Below are 20,390 nucleotides of genomic sequence, written 5' to 3'. Positions count from 1 at the left end.
GGGGCAACTTTGTCAGTGCTCACTGAAGCCCCTGATCCTCCTGATCCACTACCATAATGAGATTATCTGGATGGGCCAAATGTTATTATTTCAGTTGTCCTTTATGCTGCAACTGGTGAAAGGTTGTTGTTGAATCACGCGAATACACCGGGATTCTTGGCCCCCGGAGGAGAAGAATTCAGTCCGGGGCCAGAGACGAGGCTTGATCGCTCAGAGCTTTTGTGTAATAAAGTTTTATTAAAGTATAAAGGAGATAGAGAAAGCTTCTGACATAGGCATCAGAAGGGGGCAGAAAGAGTACCCCCTTGCTAGTCTTCAGCTGGATGTTATATAGTCACTAGCAGTCTGTTAATGAAAGAAAGGAATGTCTTATAATTCAGAATAGCACCAGGCCCCTCGCCCATAAGATGCATTTTGGGATAATCTTGGGCCATAAAATAATTAACTTGAATCTTAAAGAAGGGCAGACCACCATACAAATAGTTTCATTTACATAGATTAGGGGAACAATATCTGAGTATAACATATTGGTTTGTCAAGTAGGTTTTGGGCCAAGAGGCGGAACCGACTTGGAGACAGAGTTTGGGGTAAAGGCGTAGTACATTAGCATAGCTTAAGACAAACATTTCCATAAGAAAAAGGCATTGGTTATCTCTAGGCTCAAGAATAGCTAACTTCAGGCGAAACCAGGTGTCATTATGGCAACACAGTATTTTAAGAGAAACCTCTTTAAATTTGTATAGAGAAGGAAAAAAATATTGCTAGTTTGTTTCCTCCTGCCGCTTAAGAGAGATAAAAATGTCTGACACTTGCAGGCTATGTCCTCCATTTGGAAACCCCTGGCCTTCCTGCCTGTTACCCTCTCACTGGGACTCTGTACTATTTTCTAGAGTTTCTAATCATCCCAGAGACTCCCTCACCCCTTTTGGGGAGGGATATACTGAGCAAGGTCCAGGCCTCTGTTTTCATGAATATGGAACCTGCTCTTTTTAATTGTCAAAATGTAAATCCTAGAGTGTGGGCTGATGAAAAACCTGTAGGTTGGGCACAAAATACTGTTCATGTTGTTATCAAGCTCAAAGACCCTCACCTATTTTCACAACAAAAGCAGTATTTGCTGAAGCCGAAGGTTTAAGGAGTGGGTGAAATCTCACTGTACTGACTTCTCATGATGTAAGTGGGATCTTAAACTCTGATCTTAAGTTCAGAGCAACAGTGCTCCATCTTTAAAGCTACTGTAACTCACGGAGTGTCAAAAATTCTAGGAATAGAATATCACTTACACTGTTCCTGGAGACCCTGATCTTCAGGAAAGTTTGAAAAGGCTAATGCCATTATTAAAAGACATCCATGTAAACTAACTCAGGAAACACAGACAGTTGGTTTAAAGTTTCACCCATGGCTTTAACGAGGGCTTGAACTGTTCCTAAGAAGAAGAGACTATCTCTGTGAGAGACTGTTTTTGCTCACAGATATTGTCATAGATGGAGAAGGCAATGGCACCCCACTCCAGTACTCTTGCCTGGAAAATCCCATGGACGGAGGAGCCTGGAAGGCTGCAGTCCATGGGGTCGCACAGAGTTGGACACGACTGAGCAACTTCACTTTCACTTTTCACTTTCATGCATTGGAGAAGGAAATGGCAACCCACTCCAGTGTTCTTGCCTGGAGAATCCCAGGGATGGGGGAGCCTGGTGGGCTGCCGTCTATGGGGTCGCACAGAGTCGGACACGACTGAAGCAACTTAGCAGCAGCAGCAGCATTGTCATAGATCCTGAAGCCTCAGAATTTAACTATGTGACTCAGCTTTCAGCTTTTCAACCTCCTCATCAATTGAAAACTTCCCATGGTGAGTTTCTCCACTTCAAGGAAAGGACTTTCTTCAGCCCTGCGAATACCTTCACCAACAACAATCATATGTGACCTCTTCTGGATCTGATGACATCTAACAATCCTAAAATGGACTGATGTCTTTTAATTTTGATTATGTTTTAACTTGGTTTAATGACTATTTTGCCTTACATCTGTAACTGTAAAATGAGGTTTGTTTCTAACAGTCTGAGAGCTTTTAAGTTACAAATGGTTGTTCAAGCTCCTATGAGTGCCATCACCTGCTCCAATTTTTACTTGGGGCCCCTGGATCAGAGACCCTCAATATGAAGATTAGGAGAATATGTTGCCTCAACAATTTAGGGATGACGCCCCCAGCAGCAGGAAGTAGTTATGGAATGAAAATGACACTTCTTTCCTTTGGTAACATAATTCTCCTAAAAGAAAAGGGTTGGGGGGAGGGGATGAGAAAGTCAATTCCTAGGCAGGTTGATAAGAAGTGCAGGGTCCCCAAGGAGGAGAAAGGGATCCGGAGCCCTCAAGAAGGAGAAAGGGGTCTGAGGCTCTCAAGGAGAAAAGGACAAACTTTTTTCTACATTGCTTTGTCCTAGTCAGATATAACAATGTATTTTGCTCGAAGACATGCTTCTCCTTAACAAAAACCTTCTGACTAATCTTGTTATCTTAAGACATATATTGTGGGAGTGGGTCTGGTAAGACCTTTCTATTTTTAGTTCTAATCTTGTTAGTTTAAGATGTATGTTGTAGGAGTGGGTCTGGTAAAAGTATATAAGGCCTTGATAAGACTAGTGTGTGGGGGGCTTTCTCCACCCCCCTTCTGATGTCTATGTCAGACACCTTCTCTGTCCCTTTTCAGACTTTAATAAAACTCTGCTACACAAAAGCTCTTGAGTGATCAAGGCTGGTTCCTGGTCCTGAAGCTAAATCTTCTTCTTTGGAGATCACAAATCCGCCACTGTTCACAGTAAGCTATCACAACTATCCTCCAATCGGAAAAAAAAAATCATAGCCAAGGGATATTGGGACTTACCTGGTGGTCCAATGATTAGGACTCTGAGTTTCCACCATAGAGGGCGCAGGTTAGATTACTGGTCAGGGCACTAAGCTCTTGTATGCCTTGTGGAGCTGCCAAAATTTTTTTAAATAAGCAAGTAGAAAAAAAAATCATGGCCAAGTTTTGTTTATTTCAGAAAAGGGAGAATGATTTTGCATTAAATCTCCTAATATAATTTGCCATGTTAACATACAAAAGTAAAATATATCATCTCCTCTCAAAAGATTCAGAAAAGATATGCAATATAGGTCAAAGTCCATTATGTCGAAATTTCTTTTTCTATTTTTAAAAAATAAACATGCACATGCACAGAGGTTTATGGAAATGGGATTATATCATACACGCTGTTTAGGGCAATGACCTTCCCTCTCCCTCACCTTCTTCTATTTCAGGTCCCCTATTGCCATACCTCCTATTAATCATTTTTCTCCAAAGTCTAACAGTGCCACACACACCCACATCTACATATGTACACTGATACAGAAATGAGAGTGGACACTATTAAATAAAAATAATAGTATTTACAGACTGTTTTACATCATACTTCTTTTCACAGAACAATACCTCAAGGAGTTCCTTGCAAGACAACTGATATGACCTTAATTTATTCTTTATTTTCTTCTAGTTTTACTGAGACTTAATTGACATACAGCACTGTATAAGTTTACGGTGTAATCATTTAAGCATAATGATTTGACTTACATACATACTGAAATGATTATCCCAGTAAGTTTAGGGAACATCTCAGATGGATACAAAATTAAAGAAATATATTAAAAAATAAAAGTTTTTCCTTGTGATGAAAATTCTTAGGATTTAGCCTAACAACTTTCATATATAACAGACAGCAATTTCGATTATGTTTATCATGTTATACATTCCATCCTAGTACTTACTTATTTTATAACTGGAAGTTTGTTACCTTTTAACCACCATCGTCCAATTTCTCCTCCCCATGCCCCACCTCTGGTAACCACAAATCTGATCTTTTTTCTATAAATTTGTTTTTGAAGTATAATTGACCTACAATGCTGTTATTTCCTTTTACACAAAATAGTGATTTGGTACTTCCATACATTTCAAGATGATCACCACTGTTCATCAGTGATATTGGTCTGTTTGAGAAGGATAGGTATTAACTCTTCTCTAAATGTTTGGTAGAATTCACCTGTAAAGCTGTCTGGTCCTGAACTTTTGTTTGCTGGGCATTTATTTTTAAATTACTGATTCAATGTCATTACTAGCAATTTGTTCATATTTTCTGTTTCTTCCTCGATCAATCTTGGGAGATTGTTGCTAGGAATTAGTCCATTTATTTCAGGTTGTCCATTTTATTGGTGTGTAACTATTTGCATTAACTTATAATGATTCTTTATATTTCTGTCCTGTTGGCTGAAACCTTTCCTTTTCCATTTCTGATTTTATTTATTTGGACCCTGTTTTTCTCTTGATGAATCTTAATAAAGGTTTATCAATTTTGTTTATCTTTTCAAAGAACTAGCTCTTAGTCTCACTAGTCTTTTTTTAGTCTCTGTTTCATTTATTTCTACTCTGATCTTTATGACTTCTTTCCTTCTGCTTACTTTGGGTTTTGTTTGCTTCTTTTTTTTTTTTCTCTAGTTCTTTTATGTTCAAGGTCAGGTTGTTTATTTGAGAATTTGTCTTGTTTCCTGGGGTAGATTTGTATCACTCTAAACTTTCCTCTTAGAACTGCTTCTGCTGCATCTCATAGATTTCAGACTATTGTTTTCATTTTCATTCATTTTGGGGTATTTTTTTTAAATTTCTCCCTTGATTTCTTCTGTGATCTATTGGTTGTTTAACCTCCATGCATTTGTGTTTTTTGCAATTTTTTTTTCTTGTGGTTGATGTCTAGCTAATGGCTGTTTAACTAACATTCCACAATGTGGGTGAACCATGGCTCAGCCATCTCCACTTACAGGCTCGTGCTCAGTCACTTCTGTCTGACTCTTTGCAACCCCATGGACTGTAGCCCTAGAGGCTCCTCTGTCCATGGGGGTTCTACAGGCAAGAATACTGGAGTGGGTTGTCATGCCCTCCTCCAGGGGATCTTCACAGGGATCAAATCTGCGTCTCCTGTGTCTACTGCATTGCAGGCAGACTGAGCCATTACTGCTGAGCCACGAGAGCAGCCCCTCCCCACTTACAAGCCTTTGCTTTTTTCTAGTTCTGGCCTCTACAAATACCACAGGCAAACACTCTTGTATTCCTGTCATTACAAACTTGGAACTTTTTTCCCCACAGGAAAGATTCTCAAGAGCCAGATTCAAAGACCAAAAACCATATATACATCAAATGGTACATGCTGCCAGATCATCTCCCAAAGGCCCCCAAAATCTTCTCCTCCCCTCCCGTCATGAGAGAACTCTTTAAGTTTTGCCAGTCTGCTGTATATAATGTAGTGACTCATGTTTATTTCAATTGCAATTTTCCTGATGGCTTATAAATTTGAGCTTCTTTTACTTTTATTTAGCTTTATTTTTATTAAAGTTCTACATCTACATAGTTCAACAAAGTCAAATAGAGGTCTCGGATTGGAGAGGGCAAATCCAACACGCTCATCTACCTCTGTTACCTCCTGAGATCCTATTAAAATGACAGTAGAGATGGGTTTCTTAAAGGCATAAAGGAGCTCCCAGATAGTGCTTGCCTTTTTTCAGTTGGCTGGTGGCATTCATTCTGTTATTTTGCATATCTTTTTTTTTTTTTGCTGCACTGGGTCTTGAATGCAGCATGCAGGCTCTCCAGCTGTGATGTATTTCAACTATGCTCTGGTGCAGAACATTAAAGACCTGTTTATATATTTTCTTTGTATACTTTTAATTATTTATTTTTGGCTCTCCTGGGTCTTTGTTGCTGCATGCAGGCTTCTTGTTGTGGTGGTTTCTTGTTGGAGCTCCCGGGCTCTGGAGCACAGGCTCAGTAGTTGTGGCTCATGGGCTTAGTTGCTCCATGGCATGTGGGATCTTCCCAGATCAAGGATTGAACCCGTGTCTCCTGACAGGTGGATTCTTTACCACTGAGCCACCAGGGAAGGCAGCCCCAGGATTTTGTTCTTAATATGAGAACAATATGAACAATATGAGGATGTGTGGATTTGGGGGTGGGTGACGGAACTGTTGGTGTGTTAATTACAGTGGTGGTTATATAACTCTATGCATTGATCAAAATTCGAAGAACTGTATACTAAAAAGCTTTACTTTATGTAACTGAAACCTAACTTTTTTTCATGAAGAAAAACAAGTTATCCGGTAAGTTCAGCTTTCTCTGAATCACAATTTTGACTCAGTTGTGAAACACAACATCCCTTTGAGTACCCCCAAATAATCTACTTAGTCTCTGGGACAAGAAGGGCAGATTTCACTGGAGATTTTTTGGGGGAAAAAGAGATTTACATTCCAAAGTGCCTCTCAGATAGAGAATATCTGTGGCCTCTTTCCTCTTCCGGCTACTTCTCCATCCCCTAGGGACCTGATCTCTACACTCACCCCAAATTCCTCTGCCTGGATTTTGAAGAACAGTTTAGCTCTCTGCCTTGTGCTCTCAAACTGACAGACCAGGTGTGACTGCATGGTGGGATGTAGTTGCACATTCATTGTTGTTCAGTCGCTCAGTCATTTCTGGCTCTGCAACCCCTATGGACTGCAGCTCTCGAGGCTTCTCTGTCCACATATGCCTTTAAAAATCATTTTAGAGACTTCCCTGGTATCCCAGTGGTTAGGGCCCTGCACGTCCACTGCAGGGAGCCCAGGTTCAATCCCTAATCAGGGAATAAAGATCTTGCATGCTTCAAGGTGCAGTCAAAAAATAAATCACTTTAGAAGCAATATTTTTTGGTTTAGTGGTATTGAAGGTAACCATATCACCGTACTCAGAAAAACTGCACTCTGCCCCCCACCCACCAATGCTAGGCATTGGGCTATGGAGCACTCAGGGACTTGCAGGAGAGAGTCCCAGTGAGACATCTCAAGGCAGCTTCCTCCTTCTCAGGGCCATTGATCTTTTTTTATTATTCAGTTCAGTTCAGTTCAGTTCAGTCGCTTAGTTGTGTCCGACTCTTTGTGACCCCATGAATCGCAGCACGCCAGGCCTCCCTGGCCATCACCAACTCCCGGAGTTCACTCAGACTCACGTCCATAGAGTCAGTGATGCCATCCAGCCATCTCATCCTCTGTCGTCCCCTTCTCTTCCTGCCCCCAACCCCTCCCAGCATCAGAGTCTTTCCCAATGAGTCAACTCTTCGCATGAGGTGGCCAAAGTACTGGAGTTTCAGCTTTAGCATCATTCCTTCCAAAGAAATCCCATTATTATTGGAGTATAATTACTTAAGAATGTTGTGTTGTTTCTGCTGTACAATGAAGGGAATCAGCTCTGTGTATACACATAGCCCGGCGTGCTACAGTCAAAGGGGTCACAAAGAATCAGATATAACTTAGAGACTAAATAACAATCTCCCTCGTGGACCTCCCTTCTACCCACACCCCCCCAACCCACCCCTCTAGGTCATCACAGAGCACCCAGCTGAGCTCCCTTTGCTGTACAATGGCTTCCCACTAGCGATCGACCTTACATGTGGTACTGTATATATGTTAATGCTATTCTCTCAATTGTCCTCCCCTCCCCTTCCCCGCCCTGTGTCCATAAGTCTGTTCTCTACATCTGCTTCTCTATTCCTGCCAGCACACAGGTTCATCTGTAATGTTTTTCTAGTGATCTTTATGTAGCAAAAAGGGAGTAGAGAAAAACCCTGCTCACTTGTATCTCTCCTTTATCTTCAACTTCTTTTTCTACTAGATCCTTCTCTTACATATTTAAATATGCTGAAATCTGTTCAGCTTTAAAAAAGAAAAAAAAAAACCTCCCTCAAGTCCTATGCCCCAGTCACCATCCTCTCTTCTCCGTGGCCACGTTTTCCAGAAAGGACTGTGCCTGTTCCTCCCCCTCAGTAAAGCTCTCTAACCCAGCTCCCACCCCCAGCCACTTTCCAACTGGGCTGCGGTTCCGATCAGTGTTTCCATGTTGATGAAACCAGCAAACGCTCTGCATTCCCTCATGTAAATTGATCTTGAAACAACATTTGGCATCGCTGCTCTAAAAATACACTCTTCTCTCAGTTCCCACGCCTGGCTTTCCTCCTCCTCCCTGGCTCTTCCTTTTCAACCTCCTTTTAGCTTCTCCCCTGTCCAAATCGTTCCACGTTGCCATTTATCTCGGGCTCTTTCTAGACTGTCTGTCTTCTCTCCCTCTAGACCAGCAGTCCCCAACCATTTTGGCACCAGGGAGTGATTTTGTGGAAGACAATCTTTCCAGAGACCGGGGAGGGGGGATGGTTTGGGGATGATTCAAGTGCATTACATACACTGTGCACTTTGCTTCTAGTCTAAGGCTGCTGATGATTTGATAGGAGGTCCCAGTCTTTGGCTCAGAGGCTGGGAACCCTTGTTCTAGGTGGCACCTACTCCGTGGCTTCATCTGATTAAGACCAAACTCTAGGTCGGTCTTTCTTATGAGTTCCAGACTCATCCATCCAGTGACCTGGTGTGCATGTCTGTTTGGTGGTCTGAAAGCACTCCATCTCATTCTGGACCATTAGGCTGACTGTCCCTCAGGAAATTGGACTCTCACCTGGTGGCACTCTAAGAGTAACCCTTTTCATCTTTGGGTCATAGCCAATTATTCATTCCAACCTGTTGATATTACTTCCCAGATATTCCTCAAATCCCTTTATTCTCCCATTTCTTCAACCACAGATTTTCTGTTGTTTAGTCACTAAGTTGTGTCCAACTCTTTTGCAGCCCCATAGACTATAACCCACCAGGCTCCTCTGTCCATGGGATTCTCCAGGCAGGAATACTGGATGGGTTGCCATTTCCTCCTCCAGGGGATCTTCCCAACCCAAAGACTGAACCCGTGTCTCCTGCTTTACCACTGAGCCACCTTCATGTTAAACCACTATCATCTCTTTGTCCTAATTGGTGAACCCACACCCATTCTTGTCCTTCTCAAGTTCATTCTCTAAATTTGAAAGAGTGGTCTTTTAATTATGCAAACCTATGCCTGTTGATTTTCTGGTTAAAATTCTTCAATGACATCCCTGAGCTCTTGGAATGTGAAGTCCACAGTTGTTAGCCTGGCCTCCAAGACTGCATGTTCTGTTGTCTGCCTCTCTGGTTTCCAACACTCTAAATCACATCACTCTGACTTCCCTCAGTTATTCACACACATTTTCTTTTATCTTCAGAGCACATGCTGCTCCCTATGTTTACAAATATCTCCTCCACCCTTTTCTTCCTGCAGCTGTTTCTCAGTTTCCAGGGCTCAGTTTAATGCCACCTCCTCTGCTCCTTCACATTCATTTAAATCTCCATGATAGGCTCTCCAGGTTTCCTGTTCTTAACACTTATTGCAATGATATGTATGATTATTTATTTGTTTCCCTGCTAGACGGAAAGTTCCATGTGTGTTTTGTTCAGTCATAGACGCCATTTGTCTTTCCTTTTAGTGACGTGGCACCTAAACTTTCTAGCTTAGAAGAATCAACCAAACAAACAAACGAAAAGAATCAACCATTTAGGGACTTCCCTGGTGGTTCCAGGTGGCACATTTGGTGAAGAATCCACCTGCCAGTGCAGGAGGTGCAAGAGACATCAGAAACATCCCCCGGAGGAGGAAATGGCAACCCACTCCAGTATGTGAAGTGAAGTCGCTCAGTTGTGTCCGACTCTTTCCGACCCCATGTACTGTAGCCTACCAGACTCCTCCATCCATGGAATTTTCCAGGCAAGAGTACTGGAGTGGGTTGCCATTTCCTTCTCCAGAGGATCTTCCCAACTCAGGGATCGAACCCAGGTTTCCTGCATTGCAGGCAGATGCTTTACCATCTGAGCTATTCTCCCCTGGAAAATTCCATGGACAGGGGAGGCTGGCAGGCTAAAGTTCCTGGGGTCGCAAAGGGTCTGATATACTGAGCATACTGATATACTATGCATTGGTGGTCCAAGACTTTGCATTTCCACTGCAGGAGGCACAGGTTCAGTCCCTGGTTGGGGAACTAAGATCCCACATACCTCAAGATACAGTCAAAAAAATAAAGAACCAACAGTTCAGTGAATCCTGGTGGGAGAGTCAGGAAGGCCAAAGACCACCCATTTGCCTTTCCATTTGCCTTTCGAGGCTCCCCTGCACCTGAGACATGAGCATCCCCTCATCAGGAACATCAACAGAGGATTTGGGATCAAGAACTGATCACACAGGAAGAATTGCCGAGTTGGAAGGCTCATTCCTCTCCTTCTGGCAGAAGCAGTGGCGGCTCCAAGAGTGAGTGACTGGGACAGAGACAGTTTTGGTCCTGGCAGTGGCAGGGGCTGCCAAGGGAGGTCCTGGCATAGGACTGGAAAGCATCCTTGCTGTACAGCAGAAACTAACACAATACTGAAAGTCAACTGTACTCCAATAAAACTACAAAAAATAAAATAAAATGACCATCAGTTAAAAAAAAAGAGAGACAGAAAAAATGTAGTCCTAGGATTTAGGAACTTCATTGGTTCAGAGGTGTGGCTTTCCAGCCCTCTCCATGGTTCTGTCACTTGTAATGAACTTTTTAATAGACCATATGTGCATCAGACTATACCACAATCCACTAGTCAGAGGTGACTAATGAATGCAGCAGCTATAAATCTAGCATCTCAGAGGAGTTCCTGACATGAAACACATACACTATTAATATTCGCTGGTTAAAGGAATGCATGAAACAAAAGGATCATAGATGTCTTTGTGGACTGATGAGCCTATATATACTTACAGAAGACAATTTTCAAACTTCACATCTACCTTACATTTAAACAGGGCTTCCCTGGTGGCTCAGATGGTAAAGAATCTACTTGCAGTGCAAGAGACCTGGGTTCAATTCCTGAATTGGGAAGATCCCCTGGAGAAGGGAATGACAACCCACTCCAGTATTCTTGCCTGAGAAATTCCTATGGACAGAGGAGCCTGGGGGGCTACAGTCCATGGGGTATCAAAGAGTTGGACACAACTGAGTGACTCACTTTCAACATTTAAGTGGCAAAAGTCACCAAAGTTAAACCAAAGTTTGGAAACACTGCATTTGTTGATATTGGAAATTCATTTAAGACTGTGCTCACTGCATTAATACCTGATTTCTTTTCCCACTAGGAAAAAAAAAAGGGGGACTTCCCTGGTGGTCCAGTGGTTAAGAATTCACCTTGCAATGCAGGGGGTGAGGGTTCGATCCCTGGTCTGGGAACTAAGATCCCACATGCTGCAGGGCAACTAAGCACGTGTGGGACAACTAGAGTCTCGTGTGCCAAAATGAAGAGACTGCATGCTGCAATTAAGACCCAATGCGGCCAAATAAATACATAAATATTTTTTAAAATCACATCCACCAAAGAATAAAAAGTTGACACAGCAACCAGGGAGTTTGCATTATAGCAAGGGCAGTTCACCTGGAGCTAAGGCTCCCAGGCTTATAGACTAAAACCCAAAGGAATCCAGAAGTTGCTCTATGAGCAAGAACGTGGGTGAGATCTGGGTCATTTATTGAACCTAGATTTTATCTTCTGTAAAATCGCAAGAGCAACAATATGGGCTATTGTGAGGATTAAAGAATGTAAGAGCTCAAATCCACTAAGTGCTCTGTGGTGACCTACATGGGAAGGAAATCCAAAAAGAGGGGATATATGTATACATGCAGCTGATTCACTTTGCTATACAGTAGAAACTGACACAGCACTGTAAAGCAACTATATCCAATAAAAAAATTTTTAAAAAAGAATATAAGATTCAATTTCTGGTCAGTGCTAAATGGTCCCCCAGTGTTTTCATATTTCCTTCCTCCCTCCAGTCTTCCTTCCCTTGCCCCTCACTCTTCATCTCAAAAAGCTATGTATTTATTAAATCACATGGCCAACACGGCAATGTTTAAGAAGCCAGTGATACTGACAGTTTCTTCATGCTGTTCTCAGCCTGAATTACACTGCGCCCAAAATACAGATTCTTTGGCAGGAACATTGTAACATGGATAAAGGCACAGATGATATGAAAATTAACTTTCGGAAATCATTAAAATGTGTATAGGCTTTCTTTTTCAGATTTATTCCCGATGCTGAACTTGGCGATGCCCACATGGATGGCTTGAAGCTTCAAAAAAATCTATCTTTGCACAAGGCATGTTAATGTTGCCAATATAACAAAATGTGCCACTCACTCTGACAATACTGCCCAGGGTTTGATTCAATTCTGTTATTTCCTAGATTTGGGCTTCCCAGGCGGCTAGTTGGTAAAGAATCTACCTGCCAATACCGGACATGTAGGAGTCGTGGGTTTGACCCCTGGGTTGGGCAGATCCCTTGGAGGAGGAAATGGCTACCCACTCCAGTATTCTTGCCTGGGAAATCCCATGGATAGAGGAGCCTGGCGGGCTATAGTCCATGAGGTCACAAACAGTCAGATGCAACTTAGCGACTGAGCCCATATGCACCGTTAGAACAGTTGACAAGTATTTTCAAGAAAATTAGTTATTGCAGAAATCTAATGTTTGGGTTAGAAGCTGTGATTTTCAGGATATAAATAGACACTTAAGAAACCCCAGACACTTGATTTTAAAAAGAGCCCTGAAAAGTGATTTGTTTTTAGCATCTCAACTCTAATTTATGAATGATGTAATATAGGTGAATTATTTAAGACCTCTGAGCCCTGATTCCTAAATCTATAAAATTACCTAATATAGGAGTCTATTAAGTAACAGCAACCACAATGCTCAGCAAAAAAAAAAATCCTCACCGGATGCAGTTTTTCTCAGCAGGCAGTGAAGACAATGTGTTAGAAACACTGACTTTAAAAATTCTCACGAAATCTTGCCATTTGCAACAACATGGATGGATTTGGAGGGCATTATGCTCAGTGAAGTAAATCAGAGAAAGACAAATTCTGTGTGATATCACTTATATGTGGAATCTAAATAATACAACAAACTAGTGAATATAACAAAACAAGAAACACACTGGAAGATACAGAGAACAAACTAGCAGTTACTGGAATAGATGGGAGGGGCAGTATAGGGGTAGGGGAGTAAGAGGTACAGAGTGTTAGGTATAAAATAAGTTATAAGGATATATTGTACAACATGGGGAATATTAGAAGGCTAAATAATCAGCTTGACCCATGCGCCTTCAAGAGATTTCCATAAGCTCTATTCTTTAAGTGTTTCTTAAATATTTTCTTTCCTCTTCTCTCTCCAAAATGAAATTTTTCAAAAATCTGTTGCCACTCTATACAATTTCCCTCGAGTTCAATCCTCCCTAATTCTTATCTCAAAATATTTGCTACTCCACTTCAGGTAAATTCAATAAAACTGGCCTGAAACTAGCTCTGTGTGTGTGTGTGTGTGTATTAAAAAAAACAAAATTCACTTGGAAGAAATGGGCTTCCGTGGTGGCTCAGTGATAAAGAATCTGCTTACAATGCAGGAGACACAGGTTCAATCCCTGGGTCGGAAAGATCCACTGGAAAAGGAAATGGCAACCCACTCCAGTATTTTTGCCTAGGAAATCCCATGAGTAGAGGAGCCTGGTGGGGTCGCAAAGAGTTGGACATGACTTAGCAATTAAACAACAACAAATTCAATAAAACTAGCCTGAAACTAGCTCTGTGTATATGTGTTGAACACAAAATTCAGTAATTTTCACTATTTTTAGCACGCATGTGGTAACAAGCACTGTCAGTTTTGGGATGCTGTAGAAAACAAACCAGATACAGCACTTAACTGAGAGAGCCTCAGGGCCTGTGAGGCATGGAAACAGACTGTCATATTTCAGGGTGAACTGTGCTGCAATGGGGGTAAATGCCAAATGTGAGGGGAAGGGCCATCCTGGCAGATTAAACCATATTCACAAGGGCCAAGAGTTAGAAGAGCATGAAGATCTGGCCAGTCTGAGCTGTGTTGGGGAGGGAGCCACTGGAGTGTTGAGGCTGAGACAGGCAGAGCCCGATGGGAAGGGCCTGGCAGCAAGCTCGCCTGCTCAGTTGCTCAGTCTATTTGAGACCCCATGGGCTGTAGCCCACCAGGCTCCTCTGTCCAGGGAATTTTCCAGGCAAGAATACTGGAGTGGGTTGCCATGTCCTACTCTAGGAGATCTTCCCGACCCAGGGATCAAACTCACATTTCCTATATTGGGAGACAGATTCTTTACCACTAAGCCAGCCAGAAATCCCGCCAGCAAACTTAGGACACTTTACCCTTAAGATAACGGGGAACCATTTAAGGGTGACACTGTGATCTGATCAGAGTTGTACTTGAGAACAATTAACTCTGGCTGTCAAGGAGACCAGTTAGGAAGCTCTCACAGTGGCCCAACAAAGGGGGTTGGGAGGTGGCCTGAATTAAGGTAGGGGAAGGTGGGGAGAAGTAGGTGGAGCTACTTTGAAGGTGGAATTAATAGCCCGTGGCGACAGACTGGATAAGTGGAGAAGGAAAATAACTGGCGAACTTCGGATTTGGGCAACTGATAGGATACTTGTGTTAATTCACAGACAACATAAGAAGATGTAGAAGGGAAGATGAAGAAGATGAGTTCAGGACATAAGAAATTTAAAATGCCAGTGGTAGGACTTCCCTGGTGGTCCAGTGGTTAAGAATTCACCTTGCAATTCAGGGGCACAGGTTCAATCCCTGGTCCAGGAACTAAGATCCCACAGGCTGCAGGGCAATTAAGCCTGTGTGCAACAACTACTGAACCCACATGCCCTAAAGCCCATGCTCTGCAGGAAGAGAAGCCACCACAATGAGAAGCCCAAGCACCACAATGAAGAGAGACCCCTGCTCATCGAATGCAAGTAGAGAAAGCCCGAGTGCAGCAACGAAGAGCTGGTGCAGCCAAAAATTTTCAAAAAGAAATAACAATCTTAAAATAAAATATCAATAGTAGCTGGATATGTGGATCTGGAGTCCAGTAGAGATCTGCCATGATTACAGCTGTGGACATCCTTCCCATGTACCTGTGAATCAGTGAGTCAAAATCTTAGCTGTGCAGAAGAATCATTTTTGGAGCTCTTTTTTTTTTTTGAAAAGCCTGTTAATTCATTGAGGTTGAAGAAGTAAAGACATTTTTGTTTGTTGAACATTTCAAGAAATGATACGAGCTGCCTGTGGGCTGCGGCAGGCGGGGAGCTGGGCAGCAGCGGGTATGTGTGTGTGTATCTTTTACTAAGTGGTCAACAAACGATTTCTGACGTGACTTGTAGCTCTTCTTCCCTCACCCCAAGCTTCCAGCCTCGTTTCACTTAGGCAAACTTCAAATATGCATTTCCAAGTCTAAGACTTGAACAGCAGCTTAACTATTCATTAGCACTCAAAACTCTTGTAAACAGCTCAAATGCTCTTTCTGGTTATTTATAGGACTTAGCATGGTCCACTGACTTCTGATTGAGTGCTTTCTGTCTTTTCAGCTGGAGAAGTAGGGCCTTTTTCTTTGAACTTATAAACTGATGAATTTCATGACCTTTCTATTTGTGTTTCTAAATAAGAAATAATAACAAATGAAGTAGATGACATGGTAATCTTTACAAATTCTCCACTCCAAAGTTTTCACTGTTTTATAATTAATCTAGAAAAGTGGCTGTGACTTTGAACTTCATACCCCTTACAGAGCAGAGCTATAATAAACAATCCCAGGCTAAAAGACACAAAAATTTAAATATCAGGAATGGGGTTTACTAATTCACTAATGATTAAATCATTTGTTATTTGGAATCCTTGCTTTTCTGCAACCAGAATATATAGCTTTTCCTCTGCATTCTGGCTCATTACCTTGTCCATTTACCAAGAGACATAGGGAGACTCAGAAAAACATCCTTTCTTGTTTCACCAACAAATATAAAGGAATACTTCTAAGATGTCCATAACGCCTATACATCATTCTGCTATTCTCAATTCTGCTTTTTAGACCGAACTGTAATTTATTGACAGCAATTACATAATTAAAAGGTCCCAAGACATCATTTAGTCCAATCCGAGACAGCTGAAAATGCAAAAGCATCATCAAGGCTGAAAGGTAGCAGAACCTGGTCTGGTCTTCCAGCTGACTCAACGTCAAGGAATGCTTGGGGAAGATGCCAGGAGCAATTAAAAGGCTCCAGGAGTCTTCTGCTCTTAGTTCCAGCTGCTTTCAGATCAGGAGATACTGATGAAAAACAGTTCCATCTTCCTTCAGCATCTACCACCATCCACACCTTTAAAGACCTAGCCTTCATGGAGAAAAATAGAGCCCATCATGTGTGAATTTCCTGTTTTGTGTTGCTCACAGATCTCTCTTCACCTTTTCTCACCTATCTCGTCATTTCCTACTGTGAATGTTTGGGTTCAGTGAATTTTGAATGGTTCCAACAGTTCCTCTCCCCCTTTCCAAGGTTAATCTCCTGAGTCCTAAATATATCCTTAATTTTTGTCTTGGATAAGGTCCTGTTTGTGCATGCTTAGTCACTCAGTCATGTCCGACTCTTTCTGACCCCGTGAATTGTAGCCTGCCAGGCTCCTCTGTCCACAGGATTCTCCAGGTCATGATCCCAGAGGACCATTATTTATCTGCTCCCTTGCATCTTCAGTATTTCCTTTTGTGCTTTCTCCTAATCCTACATTCACCCCTCCCACCTTCTATACCCCAACCTAAGCGAACAATCCTATCAGCTGGTGTCCTCTTGGAAATCTTCCCCTTTATCTCCAAACTGACTGAGAAGAGTCAACACTTTCTTAGTTGCTATTCATTCTTTGACCCAATTCAATTTAACCTGGGACCTCTCTTTTGCTCTGACAGAAAATGCTCTTGGCAAAGATTAGCAGTGATTTAATTGCCAAGTTCAAAAGCTTCTTTTCAATTCACCTTCTTAAATTGGAAAGGGTTGGTCACCATCTCTTTTCGGGGAAAGATGGTTCTCCCACCACACTATTTTACATCACTCACCTTTTTGAGCTTCTCTTCTGCTCAAACGCTGCACTTGACTATTTTCCTGACTTCTCTCATCTGTCCTCATGTCCAAATCTTCAAATATGATACCATACACACGTGTGTCTCAGTGTGCGTTTCATTTCCACTCCACACCTGACTCCTGAGTTCTAGTTCTATACAACGTGTCAGGCACTTCACTGGTGGGTGGTCCAGTGGTTAGGATGCCACACTGCCACTGCAGGGGGCACAGGTTCAATTAATAATGAGAGAACAACTAGGATCCCACATGGTGCTTTGTCAAGGCCAAAAAAGGATAAAATTAAAAACAGTGTCTACTTGGTAAGCTCATACCAGGTGAAATGTATTCAAAATTGAAATAATCTCCCCCCCCCACACCACTCCATTCTTCTTCCCACCCTTTCACAGTTAATGGCATCAATAATCATTCAGGACAAGAAAAAAAAAAAAAAGATCACACATGTCTTCTTCCTCTCTCGGCCATCTCCTTACCATTGACTTGGCTTTGTCTCTCAAACCTATCCTAGCCCACCTTCCCCACCTAGAGTTACAGCTGAGGGCACAGCGTTATTCCTTCCTTAGAGTTCACAGGTCTCCTGGCCTTTGGTGCTCATCACCTTTCATAACCATCTAAAGGTTGTCTTCAAGCATTTTCCTGCTTTAAATAACCCCTTGAAAGGTATCTCCCTATTCAAATAAGTTTAACCCCTCAGAGGGCATGTAAACTTCAGTTTGGGTCCACCGCTTCACAACATTTTCAGTGTCCTCTCTACCTACTGTGTTTTCCAGCCACAATGAACTTGATTATGTCCAGAATGTCTTTTCACATGTCAGTTACAGGCATGTGCGTAATCCCTTTTGTATCTGGTGAACACTTACTCATCCTTCAGTAGATTCCCTTCTCTGTGAGCAATGCCTTGAGGCTTTCTGGCAGAACAAATACTCTAAACCAGCAGTCCCCAACCTTTTTGGCACCAGGGATTGGCTTCGTGAAAGACGGTTTTTCCGAGGGCCAGGGGCGGGAGGGGGGATGGTTTCGGGATGATTCAAGCGCATTACATTCATTGTGCACTTTCTCTTATTAAGACATCAGCTCCACCTCAGATCAGCATCAGGCATGAGACCCCGGAGGCTGGGGAGCCCTGCTCTCAACACAGAACCCCGTCGCACCTCATACATGATAAAGGATCACGTCGTGTGATGGCTGTCTCCCCAACCCCAGAGTAGCAGTCCCAGGAGGGCAGGGACATCATCCACTCCTGTGAGCTGGACACACTGCAGGTCCTCTAGGATCTGAGCAACTCAATGGAAAATGTGTATGTCGACGGGTATTCCCCTCAGCTCCCAGGCAGCACACGGGACGTAAAATCATATACTGACAGAAAGGGTTTTGTGATAGCTTTAATAGCACAAAATGTTTGTTGCTACAAGTTATACATGGATTGTAAACTGTATATAATGATACAAAGTGCTAACTAAATAGATGAGGAATGCATAATCACTTTGGCTCAGTTAAGTCCAATAATTTCAACAACTGGTTCACTTGAAGATTCATCTGACTGGCTAAATCTTCAGTTTTCATTGTTTAGAATAGTCAATGTTTTTACTGCAATCAGAATAACTTGCTGCACTTGTCAATGTGCAAGTTCGTGCAGTTTTGCTCTTGATTATATTTACAAATATCTTACGCCAGTTTTCATCAAACATAGGAAAAGGAAGCCTGCCTTTTTGTCCCCAAATTGTGAACAGGCATAAAGCTTTTTAAACATTGATCTTAAAACATGTGAACTGTTCATTGTCCAATTCTCCTTTCCAATCACACAATCTGGCTCCAGTCAAAACAAATCTGGTGAGGAGCATAAACATTTATCCCACACGTTAAGGTTATTGATAAATACTGCATGATTTCATCTTATGATTAAGTTCTACTGTGATCATGTATTCATGTTCTAAGTAATAGTCCAAAATTTCACAGCTATTTGAAGAAAAGGGGCAGAACTACATTTATTTTCAATGTTGGAAAACAAACAAAAACCAAACCCCACAAATGTACTCAATCACACTCCTGATAGGATTACTACTGAATTTCAAAAGAGAGTCCTGTGTTGTCTGTATAAACTTGCTTTTCTCTAATTTTACCTTTCCCTCCCATGATATTCAATGTAATACAAACTATGTTATCAGAACAGTTTAGCTCTTTAGTTCACTTAAGTTTACCGGCCTTTCCAATTTTATTCAAGGCTTTTCGAAGTCCAACGAGCCAGCAGATGTACTTTCTTCCCAAAGAAAAATGAAGACTTGAAATAAATAGGTTATAGAAGGCAAATCAGGTGTTATTAGATTTGTGAATAAGACACAGAAACAAGGCATAGTAAAAAGATGGCCAAAACTGTTGAGACAACAAAAACTACAAAGAAAAAGTCAAAGAATTCAGAAGACTACCTGGATATACCATCTTCCTTAAAGATATCCAGATGTATTCTTGAATAAAGAGGTCCGAAGCTAATTTTTTTTGTTTAAGCTATACGTTATTTTCCACTATAACACATCAACTTTACAAAACTTGATGTGAGAGAGAAGACAGATAGTTTCTGCAAACTAGCAAACCTGGTGGTTCAGAGTGCTTTTGTTCAAGTTGACCTGGTTTTCCCTACGGTCCTCTAAATATTCCACGTCTACACCATAAACAGTCATTGCTGATACATGACACGTGTAACAGCATCCCTTCCGAGTCGTGCTGTGTGTTCAGAGAGCCAATCAACCTCCTTGAGATAAATGGTAACTGATGCTTTCTAACAGTTTGGTCCTAAAGCTTCACATTCGAGAAACGAACACAAAAGTGTATCATGAGAGGAAGTTGTTGAGTGTTCTGGGACTTGCGGAGTGGAACTGGAAAGATGGCTACGGGAGGAGGAAGTGGCCAGCGCCTGTGGAATCACAGGAATCGTCTCAGGCAGGTTGTATGGCAAACATGAGAAAGGGAGTGAGCGGAAGAAAACCGATGGCTTCTCTTCAAAACTCTGTCAACTGTTCCCACAACCCAGGTCTGATTTTCCAAGTTTCCCAAGAGCTTGAAATAACTCTGAGACAACTGTCTTCAGAGCTGAAAGGCTTCAGAGTGTAAGTGATGCTTCCTAAAACAAGAAGCCTGTATTTATACCACAAATTGGAACTCATTCCAAAGCCTCTTAGGAAAAAATAAAAAAGGAAAGAAAATCCAAAGTCGTGAAAAATTCACATGCAGCTAATAAACATAAAAATAACACACACACACACACAAACCCCCAAAGCAATTTCATAGATTTCTAGGCCTGAGACATCCCTTATCTATACTATAGAAAAGACAGCATTATAACCTACTGGTATTAAAATCTCCTGATGTATTCTAGTTCTTGTACTTTATACCTATCATTTACGTAGCCTGCATCCGACAAATTAAAAAGGCGCCGTTAAGAGGCTTAGACAAAGAGTGGCTCCAAAGC

The 20,390-nt window shown here is 41.9% G+C and overlaps 1 long non-coding RNA gene across 2 annotated transcripts; it reads right to left on the bottom strand.

The window, feature by feature from the left end:
* Positions 1-213: 213 nt before the first annotated feature.
* LOC129650386 (uncharacterized) lies at positions 214-17,260 on the bottom strand. Of its 2 annotated transcripts, XR_008713745.1 has the most exons (3): positions 16,906-17,260; positions 2,882-2,976; positions 214-345 (listed from the first exon to the last, which is right to left on the bottom strand). It is a non-coding gene; the product is annotated as an uncharacterized LOC129650386 (long non-coding RNA). The 2 variants fall into 2 exon arrangements; XR_008713744.1 differs by lacking the exons at positions 214-345; positions 2,882-2,976 and adding an exon at positions 16,127-16,192.
* Positions 17,261-20,390: the final 3,130 nt, after the last annotated feature.

This window comes from Bubalus kerabau, chromosome 4 (genome assembly GCF_029407905.1).
Source record: "Bubalus kerabau isolate K-KA32 ecotype Philippines breed swamp buffalo chromosome 4, PCC_UOA_SB_1v2, whole genome shotgun sequence".
Taxonomy (NCBI): domain Eukaryota; kingdom Metazoa; phylum Chordata; class Mammalia; order Artiodactyla; family Bovidae; genus Bubalus; species Bubalus kerabau.
The sequence above is the reverse complement of the archived record's forward strand: the minus strand, read 5'-3'. Positions and strand labels throughout refer to the sequence as shown.